This window comes from Meriones unguiculatus, chromosome 7 (genome assembly GCF_030254825.1).
Source record: "Meriones unguiculatus strain TT.TT164.6M chromosome 7, Bangor_MerUng_6.1, whole genome shotgun sequence".
Lineage (NCBI taxonomy): Eukaryota > Metazoa > Chordata > Mammalia > Rodentia > Muridae > Meriones > Meriones unguiculatus.
Window position 1 is genome coordinate 67,422,568 of NC_083355.1, and position 10,777 is coordinate 67,433,344.

Genomic DNA, 10,777 nt, shown 5'->3' on the forward strand with positions numbered 1-10,777 from the left:
TCTCCCCAAGCATGGTTGGATACCATAAAAAGCTAAAATGTTACGCTCAGGATGCGAGGCTAAGCACTGCACTCAGGGTCAGCCGCTTTGGACCCAGAGAAGAGCATGTCTGATTGCATGCGGGTTGATGCCCCAGGTCCCGCCTCTGAGAAAAAGGTATCGGACGGGTCTGATGCTCTTTGGGTGGATGACACCTAAATGAACATCTGTACAAAGTCCCAATTTATTTCTAATATCAGAGATCAGACCTCTACTCTTGCCTGATGCGTCTAAAACAAAAAGGGGGAACTGTAGAGAGCTGCGGAATGCTATGCCTTAAAGATGGAGCTGGTTTCTGCCTTCCACCTTCCCGATGGTGAGTGCTCTCTGTCACGAACAACTCCATATTTGGCTAAGGCCGAGGATCTGGCTTGCTTCCATGTATGTGGACCTATCTGCATTGCCCCCGTGGCACGCCTGGGTTGGCTACCCAGAGGCTATTTAAGCTGTGGGCTGGCTTTCCCCGGGGTCCGAGGATTGTTCAATGTTCCTGAATAAACTGCATTGAAAAAAAAAAAAAAGAAATATAATCAGTTGACCGCAATACTTATAATTTAAGAACTTGACAAATTAAAATTTTAAAGGTAACCAAGTGTTTCTCATATGAGTATTTGTTAAACATTTCATATATATAGGCAAATGTTATAAATGTTTATAAATCAAGATTAAAATACTTAATTATATATAAAAAAAAAGAAAGCTAAAACCTAGGTCTACACATGAATCTCCTTTGGAACATTGCTTTCCTAACATGTATGAAACCCTGGATTTGATTCCCCAGGACCACCAAAGCCCAGGTGCAACCAAAATCACAATACAGTAGGGAGATGGTGGAGGTAAGAAGAATGTTATGAGTATTATTCTAAGCTACATAGATGGGGAAAGGAGTTCCAGAACATCCTCAGCCATATAATGAGTTGTCAAGCAGCCTGCTATATATGTGACTCTTTCACACATAGAAACAGGAAAGATAAATAAACAATCAGAGGCCATCAGCCAGGGCCCAATACCCCCAGTGTGCTTCAAGCTCCATCTTTAGGACATGCAGCATTTCCTGAGCCACATTGTCACCTCCAGCAACAACCTGGGGACAGCAGTTGAAAACCATTCCCAACTTCCTGGCCTGCGAGAGCTCAGCTGTAGAGAATACAAACAAGTACCTTCAGATTATGGATGGATAGTAGATCAGGTAAGAAAGCACTAAGGTGGATGGCATTGGTTGGGGGCTGGGAGATGGATAGTGAGGCTACTGAGACAGTGTAAGTGAAATATCTTCTTGGCCCAAGGCAAATAAGGCAATTATAAAATCTAACAAATGTCTGTGTTATTTGTGGTTGTGGGCTAATTAATACCACTGTTATAATCTTAGAGCTAATAATAAACATTATATAGCCCACCACTCACATATATTTTTCTTTTTGTTTATTTATTTATTATGTTATTTATTTATTACAAAAATCAATGAAACCAAGGTCCGGTTCTTTGAGAAAATCAACAAGATACACAAACTTACTAAAAGAGGAGAAACAGTATCTAAATTAACAAAATCAGAAATGAAAAGGGGGATATAACAAATGGAGATGGTCTAACTGGATGTCATGTAGAAAAATGTAAATTGAGCCATATTCACAAAACTCAAGTCTAAATCCTAGGGAAATCAAAAGAATCATTAGGTCTTACTTCAAAAACCTGTATTTCACACAATTGGAAAATCTAAAGGAAATGGAAGATTTTCTTGATAGATTTCATTTACTAAATTTAAATGAGGACCAGATAAAAATTTTAAACAGCCCTATAACTCCTAAGGAAAGAAAAGTAGTCATCAAAAGTTTTCCAACTAAAAAATAAAGCCCAGTTTCAGATGGTGTTAACATAGAATTCTAAAGACTTCCTTTTTTACTTAAATTTTTATTTTTAAATATTAATTACAGTTTATTTACTTTGTATCCCAGCTGTAGCCTCTCTTGGGATCAGTAAGCAGGCACTTCTATGGCCAGCTCCAAGGGACCTGATAGACCAGTTATCAGGCAGTTGTGAAGACACCTAGACCACCTGCTGACCACCTAAAACTACCTGCGCACGTCCCTGGGTCACCCTATAAGAGAACTGGAGCCCTCCCCTTTCTCTCTCTCTTCTTCCTCTTCTGCTCTCTGGCTCTGTTTCTCTCTCTCTGTCTGTCTCTCTCTTTCCCTCTATCTCCCTCTCTGTAACCCCCTTCCCCTAATAAACCTCCCACGTGGAACCGATCTCGTGGTGTGATTTGTGGACCCGCGTGTAACCTTCACATTCGCACATTTCTTAACAGCCCCCTCTCTCATTACCTCCCAATACCACCCTCCCTTATTTCCTCCCATGCCCCTCTCCAAGTCCTTCAAAGAAGAGCTAATGCCAATTCTGCTTTAACTTTTCCACAAAATAGAAACAGAAAGAATATTGCCAAACTCATTCTATGAAGCCACAATGACCCTGATACTGAATCAACTCAAAGACTCAAGAAAGAAAATCTTTGACCAATCTCCCTCATGAACATTAGTACAAAAATACTCAATAAAATACCCTCAGACTGAATCCAAGAACATATCAAGTACACCATATACCATGATCAAGTAGGCTTCATCCCAGTGTTGCAGGGTTGGTTCAACATATGAAAATCCATTGAAGTAATCCATCATATAAATGAACTACAAGAAAAAAAAAACATTATCATCTCATTAAATTGTTGTAAAAGCCTTTGAAAAAAACTCAACACCCTTTCATGATGAAAGTCTTTGAGAAATCAAGGATACAAGGCCCATACCTAAACATAATGAAAGCAATATATAGCAGGCCAGTAGCTAATATCATATTAAATGGATAGAAACTCAAAGCAATTCCACTAAATTCAGAGACAAGGCAAGGCTGCCTACTCTCTATATTACTTCAATATAGAACATGAAATTCTAGCTAGAACAATAAGACAACAAATACAATCTATATATTCAATGCAATTCCCATCAAAATGCCAACACAATTCTTTACACACCTCAAAAGAACAATTACCAACTTCATATGGAAGAAAGAAAAAAAATCTAAACCAAAATAGCTAAAAAATTCAATCCAATCCAATACAAGAACTTATGGAGTTATCTCTATTCCTGACTTCAAGATATACTAAAGAGCAATTGCGATAAAGCCTGCATGGTATTGGCATAGAAACAGACTGATAGAGCAATGGAATCAAATAGAACACCCAGACATAAACACTATGGACACTTGTTTTTTGACAAAGAAGCTAAACCATTCAATGGAGAAATGAAAGCATCTTCGACAAATGGAGATGGTCTAACTGGATGTCATGTAGAAAAATGTAAATTGAGCCATATTTGTCACACTGCACAAAACTCAAGTCTAAGTAGATCAAAGAACCCAACATAAAACCAGAAACACTAAATATATTAAAAAAGAAAGTAGGAAAGAGCCTTTAATTAATTGGCATAGAAGACAACTTTGCAAATAGAACTCCAAAAGCTAAGGCTCAAAAAAAAAAAAAAATCAAACAACAACAACAGCAACAACAAAACAATTAATTAATAAGGACCTCATACAACTAAAAAGCTTCTGTAAGGCAAAGAACACGGTCAATAGAACAAAATGGCAGCCCATATATTGGGGAAAAGAAATCTTCATCAACCTGCCATCTGACAAAGGGCTAATATCCAAAATATATAAAGAACTCAATGAATTAAACACTACCAAACCAAATAATCCAATGAAAAAAAATGGCTATGAAGATGAACAAGAAATTAGCAAAAGAGGACTCTCTAATGGCTGAGAAAACACTTCAAAAAATGTTGAGTCTCCTGAAAATGACTATGAGATTCCATCTTACACCCATCAAAATGGAAAAGATCAAAAACTCAAGTGACAGACATGCTGGCGATGATGCAGATGAAGGGAAATACTTCTCCATTGCTGGTGGGAGTGCAAATTTGTTCAACCACTTTGAAAATCAATTCTGGCATTTTTCTCAGTAAATTAGGAATAGCTTGCTACCTCAAGACCCAGCTTTACCACTCCAGGGCATATAACCAAAAATTACCCCACCACACAAAAAGAATATTTGCACAACTATGTTCATAGCAACTCTATTTGTAATAGTCAAAAACTGGAAACAACACCAATGTCTCTTAACCAAACAGTAGAGAAGGAATCTGTGATATATTTACAAAATGGAATACTACTCAGCTATTAAAAACAATGAAATCATGAACTGTACAGGTGAACAATGGAGCTAGAAAAAATCATCTTGAGTGAGGTAATCCAGACCCAGAAAACACGTACGGTAAGTACTCACTTATAAGTGGTTTTTAGCCATAAAATACAGGATAGCCCTACCACAATCCAGAGCCAAAGACACTAAGAAACAAGGAGCACCCAAGGGAGGATGGTCGAATCTTACTCAGAAGGGTAAATAGAATTGTCGTCAGAAGTGATAGAAGAGAGGGAAAAAGATAGGCAAGGGAACACCAAGGAAATGAGGGTGGAGATCAGATGTAGGGTGAGGGGCAAGAGGACAGAAGCTTTACAGACAGAGGAGTAACCATTGGTGGGCTCATATCTTAGACAAGCTGGAAATTTGAAACAGGATGGGCTTCTGAGAGTACATGGGGGTCCCTTTAGCTGAAACCCTGGTGACAGAGGAATGGAGATGGAAAGGCCATCCTCTAAACAGAAATGACATCTGGTGGAGACAGGGGAACAACAACTCACCTACAAAAATCTTCTACCCAGAATTTATCGTGCCTACAGTATACGCAAGGATTGAGATAGAGTAGAGATTGAGAGAATGTGTAACCAATGCGTGACACAACCTGAGACCCATTGCATGGGAGAGAGCCAAACCCTGACACTGTTGATGATGTTCTACTGTGTTTGCAGATAGGAGCCTAGCGTAGCTGTCTTCTGAGAGGCTCTGTCCAACAATGGATTAAAATAGAAACTGAAACTCACAGCCCAAGGTGGGGCGAGGCTTAGAGAGCCTTATAGAAGAGTTGGAGGAAAGATAGAACCACCTGTAAGGGATAAGAGTTCCACAAGAAGACCAATTGTCTTAACTAACCTGTGCCCAGAGGAGCTTGGGGAGACTGATACATCAACCGAGGACCATGCATAGACTAGACCTAGACCCTCAAAACATATAAACCAAATGGGCAGCTTAGCCTCTCTGTGGGTCACCCAGAAAGGGAATCAGGGACTGTCTCTGACATGGACTCTGTTGTAAAATTTTGGATCACTTTATCCTGTGATTAGTCCTGATGAGACTGAGTATTTTGGGGCTTATTTGAGGGTAGGAGCAAGGCTCTCCCATTTTATGTGGGGCAGGGAAGGGGGGAGAGGGGTATGAGGGAGGAGCCTAAGGGGAGGGGCTGGAAGGAGAGAAGGGGGAGAGCTCTGGTTGAGATGTAAAGCGAATAATTAAATGAAAAGAAATAAATAAACACAAAAATAAACAAACAGAAACAAATTGAAAAGACACACCTCAAAAATGTGTAGGAGCCAAAGCTTTTAAGCACAAATCTGTATTCATTTTTATTGAACCAATTTTCACCTTCTGTGCCTGAGCTTTTCCTTGTTTACTTGCTCTCCAATGTGCTATAATCACATAGACATTTAATTTGAAACACAACTGAGTAATATGAAAATGCAACACGCTATTTTTAGTTTATATGTCTTTCAACGATTTTGAGGACTATATGGACAATCCACACTGATTTCTCAGTATATGAATTTTATAAACTCTTACATTTATATAATCAACTTGTTCATTTAACATTGACTCAGGTAAGTTGCATAATTTGAATCTGAGTTTTACGATATGTGTAGACTTTGACAATAACCATTCTTTTTTATAATTTTTATTATTTTATATTAATTATAGGTTATTTGCTTTGTATCCCAGCCATAGCTCCTCCTTCTTTTCCTTCCAATACCTCCCTCTCTCCCTCATCTCCTCCCTGCCCCTTTCCAAGTCCACTGATAGGGGAGGTCCTCCTCCCCTTCCATCTGACCTTAGCTTATCAGGTATCTTCAGGACTGGCTGCCATGTCCTCCTCTGTGTCCTAGCAAGGCTGCTCCTCCCTCGGGGAGGGAGGGGGGAGTCAAAGAGGGAGCGAAGGTGGGATTGGGAGGGAATGAGAGAGCAGGATAAAGCTGTGATACAGAGTTAATAAAATGTAACTAATAATAACAAAAAAAAGACTGTATATAACAATTTAGAAATTGAAATGAAATCCCCATGCTTAAAAAGGTTTGGGTTCAAATCTCATAAACTTAAATATTCTCTTTTCTATGTCATTTTTTAGTCCTAGGTTAAAAGATGATGCTTGATTTCAAGAAAATATTAAAAGTTCTTAGATTTCAACATCTGTGTTCATTTATTATATTTGATAATAATCAATGTTTAATCAAAATGGTGACATGTGTTGTCTTATGTTACTACTTCAGAAGCAAGCAGATCTTTGAACTTGAGGCCAGTGTGGTCTACAGAGCAAGTTCCAGGACAGCTTGGGCTAAGCAGAGAAACTCTGCCTTGTAAAGCAAAGTGAAAACAACAAAACAACTGCCCCCCAAAAATCAACACCACCAACAACAACCAAAAAATCTAAGTATCCAAATGTTTAAAATAATACCATGAATATTTAAATACATATTAAAAAAACATTGTCAGAGAAAAGATGTACTTGTTCAAAATATGGCTAAATTTGATTTGCTTGATATCTTTCCTCCTTTTTTTTCTGTTTGTTTTTTTTCCTCTCTAAACTGTTTTTATTCAGAATGCTTTATCATTGGTGACAGAAAAGTAACCAATACACGTGTATTGTATAGTCACATTGTAAAATCTCTACAGAGGGGTCATCCTCTTCTGGTAACCCTGATGCCAACCTCTTCTGTGATATTTATCTAATGGTTACTTAACTCTAGTGCACTTGGCTTCTTCCATCTCCCATAAGACATTTGTAGGAGGCATTACCATGCATGGAGATAACCTAGAACCCCTGCACAGATGTAGTCCATGGCAGTGTAGTGTCCAAGTGGGTTACATAGTAATGGGAAGAGGGACTGCCTCTGACATAATGTGATAGGTCTGTTCTTTGATCACCTCCCCCTGAGAGAAGAGCAGCCTTACCAGGCCACAGAAGATGACAATGCAGCCATTCCAACTCCTTTTTTTCTCTTTTTACACTGGAAATATAACCTATGACTTCCTACAAGTTAGGCAAGTGTTCTGTAACTTATTTCACTTAATGTAGGTATTTCTTTGTCTCACAGCACTGGTTACAGGCAAACAGCTCTACTTGGCCATCATGGGGGAGCTGCAATCAAGACTATCATTCTCATTATTATATGGCAAGCTTTTTATCTACTAAGTCACCTACCATGAATTTTAACTATATATACCCACATATATATGTATGTGTATATACAAAAATTTATTGTTGAGACAATAAATTTGATACAAGTTTATATATACAATTTATATAAAATCTATAATATAATGTTACATATTGCACATATAGTATATAATATTGTTATAGTAAATGTATATCACATGTAGCATATATACTATATATATAGTATATAGTATATATATATTATATATATATAGTCAAATTTATTGTTGAGACAAAGACAAATTCTTTGGTTTGCTGTGAAATTACTTGTAGAAAGTAGTAGAGGAAAAAAATCTGACATTGAGTTTTGGACCCCTAATGCTCAACTGTTTGTTCATTGATAGATATGTGTCTACAAAACACACAGAAACTCACACACACATAGACACACATACACCAAAAAAAATCAAATGATTGTTGGGGTGCTGCTGGGAAGATTTTAACTATTCAGTGGGAGGAAAGCTCTTGTCTCAATATTTCAATATGGAACCTTAAAAGTTGATTGGGTGATAAGTATAGATCTATTTTCATTTTTTTTACATGTAGACATCCAGTTAGACAAGCACCATTTGTTGAAGATGCTGTCTTTTTTCCATTGAATGGTTTTGACATCTTTGTCAAAAATCAGGTGTCCATAAGTGTGTGGATTTATGTCAGGATCTTCTATTCGATTTCATTGATCCACCAGTCTTTTTCTATGTCAGTACCATGCAGTTTTTAGTATTGTTGCTCTATAGTACAGCTTGAGATGAGGGATGGAGATACCTCCTGAAGATCTTTTACTGTAGAGAATTGTTGTAGAAATTCTCGGTTTCTTGTTGTTCCATATGAAGGTGAAAATTTTTCTTTCAAGGTCTGTAAAGAACTGTATTGGTAATGTGATGGGAATTGCATTGAATTTGTAGATTGCTTTTGGTAAGATGGCCATTTTTAGTATATTAATCCTGCCAAGCCATGAGCATGGGAGATCTTTCTATCTTCTGATATCTTCTTCTAATTCTTTCTTCAGAGACTGGAAATTTTTTTCATACAAGTCTTTGACTTGCTTGGTTAGGTTCACAGCAAGGTACTTTATGTCCTTTGTGGCTATTGTGAAGGGTATTGTTTCCCTAATTTCTTTCTCAGCCTTTTGTCCTTTGTATACAGAAAGGCTACTGATTTTTTTTTTTGAGTTAATTTTGTATTCAGCCACATTGCTGAAGGTGTTAATCAGCTGTAGGATTACCCTGGTAGAATTTTTGGGGTGACTCAGGTATACTATCATATCATCTGCAAATAGTGATACTTTGACTTCTTCTTTTCCAATTTGTATCCCCTTGATCTCCTTCAATTGTCTTATTGCTCTAGCTAGGACTTCAAGAACAATGTTGAAAAGATATGGAGAGAGTGGACAATCTTGCCTTGTCCCTGATTTCAGTGGGAATGATTTAACTTTCTTTCCATTGAGTTTGATGTTGGCTATAGGCTTGCTGTATATCGCCTTTACTATGTTCAGGTATGTGCATTGTATCCCTGATCCAATACTTTAAACATGAATGGATGTTTGATTTTGTCAAATGCCTTTTCAGCATCTAAGGAGATGATCATGTGATTTTTCTCCGTCTCTTGTTTATGTGGTGGATCACATTGATGGATTTCTGTATATTGAACCACCCCTGCATGCCTGGGATGAAGCTTACTTGGTCGTAGTGGATGATGTCTTTGATGTGTTCTTGGATTTGGTTTGTAAGTATTTTGTTGAGTATTTTAGCATCAATGTTCATGAGGGAGATTGGCCTGAAATTCTCTTTCTTTGTTGGGTCTTTGTGAGGTTTAGGTACCAAGGTGACTGTGGCTTCATAGAATGAGTTTGGTAGTGTTCCTTCTCTTTCTATCTTGTGGAATTGTTTGAAGAGTATTGGTATTAGCTCTTCTTTGAAGGTCTGGTAGAAATCGGTGCTGAAACCATCTGGTTCTTGGCTTTTTTTGCATGGTAGACTTTTGATGACAGCTTCTATTACCTTAGGAGATATAGGACTATTTAATTGGTTTACCTGGTCTTGATTCAGCTTTGGCATGTAGAATCAGTCAAGAAAATTGTCCCTTTCATTTAGATTTTCAAATTTTGTGGCATATAGACTTTGGAAGTAAGACCTAATTATTGTTTGGATTTCCTCAGTGTCTGTAGTTATGTCCCCCTTTTCATTTCTAATTTTGTTGATTTGGATAGTTTCTCTCTGCCTTTTAGTTAGTTTGGCTAAGGGTTTGTCGATCTTGTTGATTTTTTCAAAGAACCAGCTCTTGGTTTCATTGATTCTTTGAATTGTTTTATTTGTTTCTAATTGATTGATTTCAGACCTGAGCTTGATTATTTCCAGTCATCTATTCTTCTTTGGTGTGTCTGTTTCTTTTTTTTTCTAGGGCACTTAAGTGAGCCATTAAGTTGCTTCCATGAGATGTTTGAATTTTTTTTTTGAAGGCACTTAGTGCTGTGAACTTTCCTCTTAGCACTGCTTTCATTGTGTCCCATAAATTTGGGTATGTTGTGCCTTCATTTTCATTGAATTCTAGGAAGTCTTTAATTTCTTTCTTTATTTCTTCTCTGACCCAGCTGTCATTTAGAAGCAAGTTGTTCAGTTTCCATGTGTGTGTAGGCCTTTTGCTATTTTTGTCATTGAGGTCCAGTTTTAGTCCATATAAAGAACTAAAGAAGTTAAACAGCAAAAAATTAAGTAATCCAATTAAAAAAAATGGGGTACAGAGGTAAACAGAGAATTCTCTGCAGAGGAATATCGAATGGCAGAGAAACACTTAAAGAAATGCTCAACCTCATTGGCCATCAGGGAATTGCAAACCAAAACGACCCTAAGATTTCACCTTACACCCATCAGAATGGCTAAGATCAAAACCTCAAGAGACTACACATGCTGGAGAGGTTGTGGAGAAAGGGGAACTCTCCTCCACTGCTGGTGGGAATGTAAAATTGTACAACCACTCTGGAAAGCAATCTCGCACTTTCTCAGACAACTAGGAATAGTGCTTCCTCAAGATCCAGATATACCACTCCTAGGCATATATCCAAACGATTCTCAAGTACACAATAAGGACATTTGCTCAACCATGTTTGTCGCAGCCTTATTTGTAATAGCCAGAAGCTGGAAACAGCCTAGATGTCCCTCAGTGGAGGAATGGATGCACAAATTGTGGTATATCTACACAATGGAATATTACTCAGCAATAAAAAACAAGGAAATCATGAAATTTTCAGGTAAATGGGATCCTGAAAAGATCATCCTGAGTGAGCTATCCCAGAAGCAGAAAGATGCACA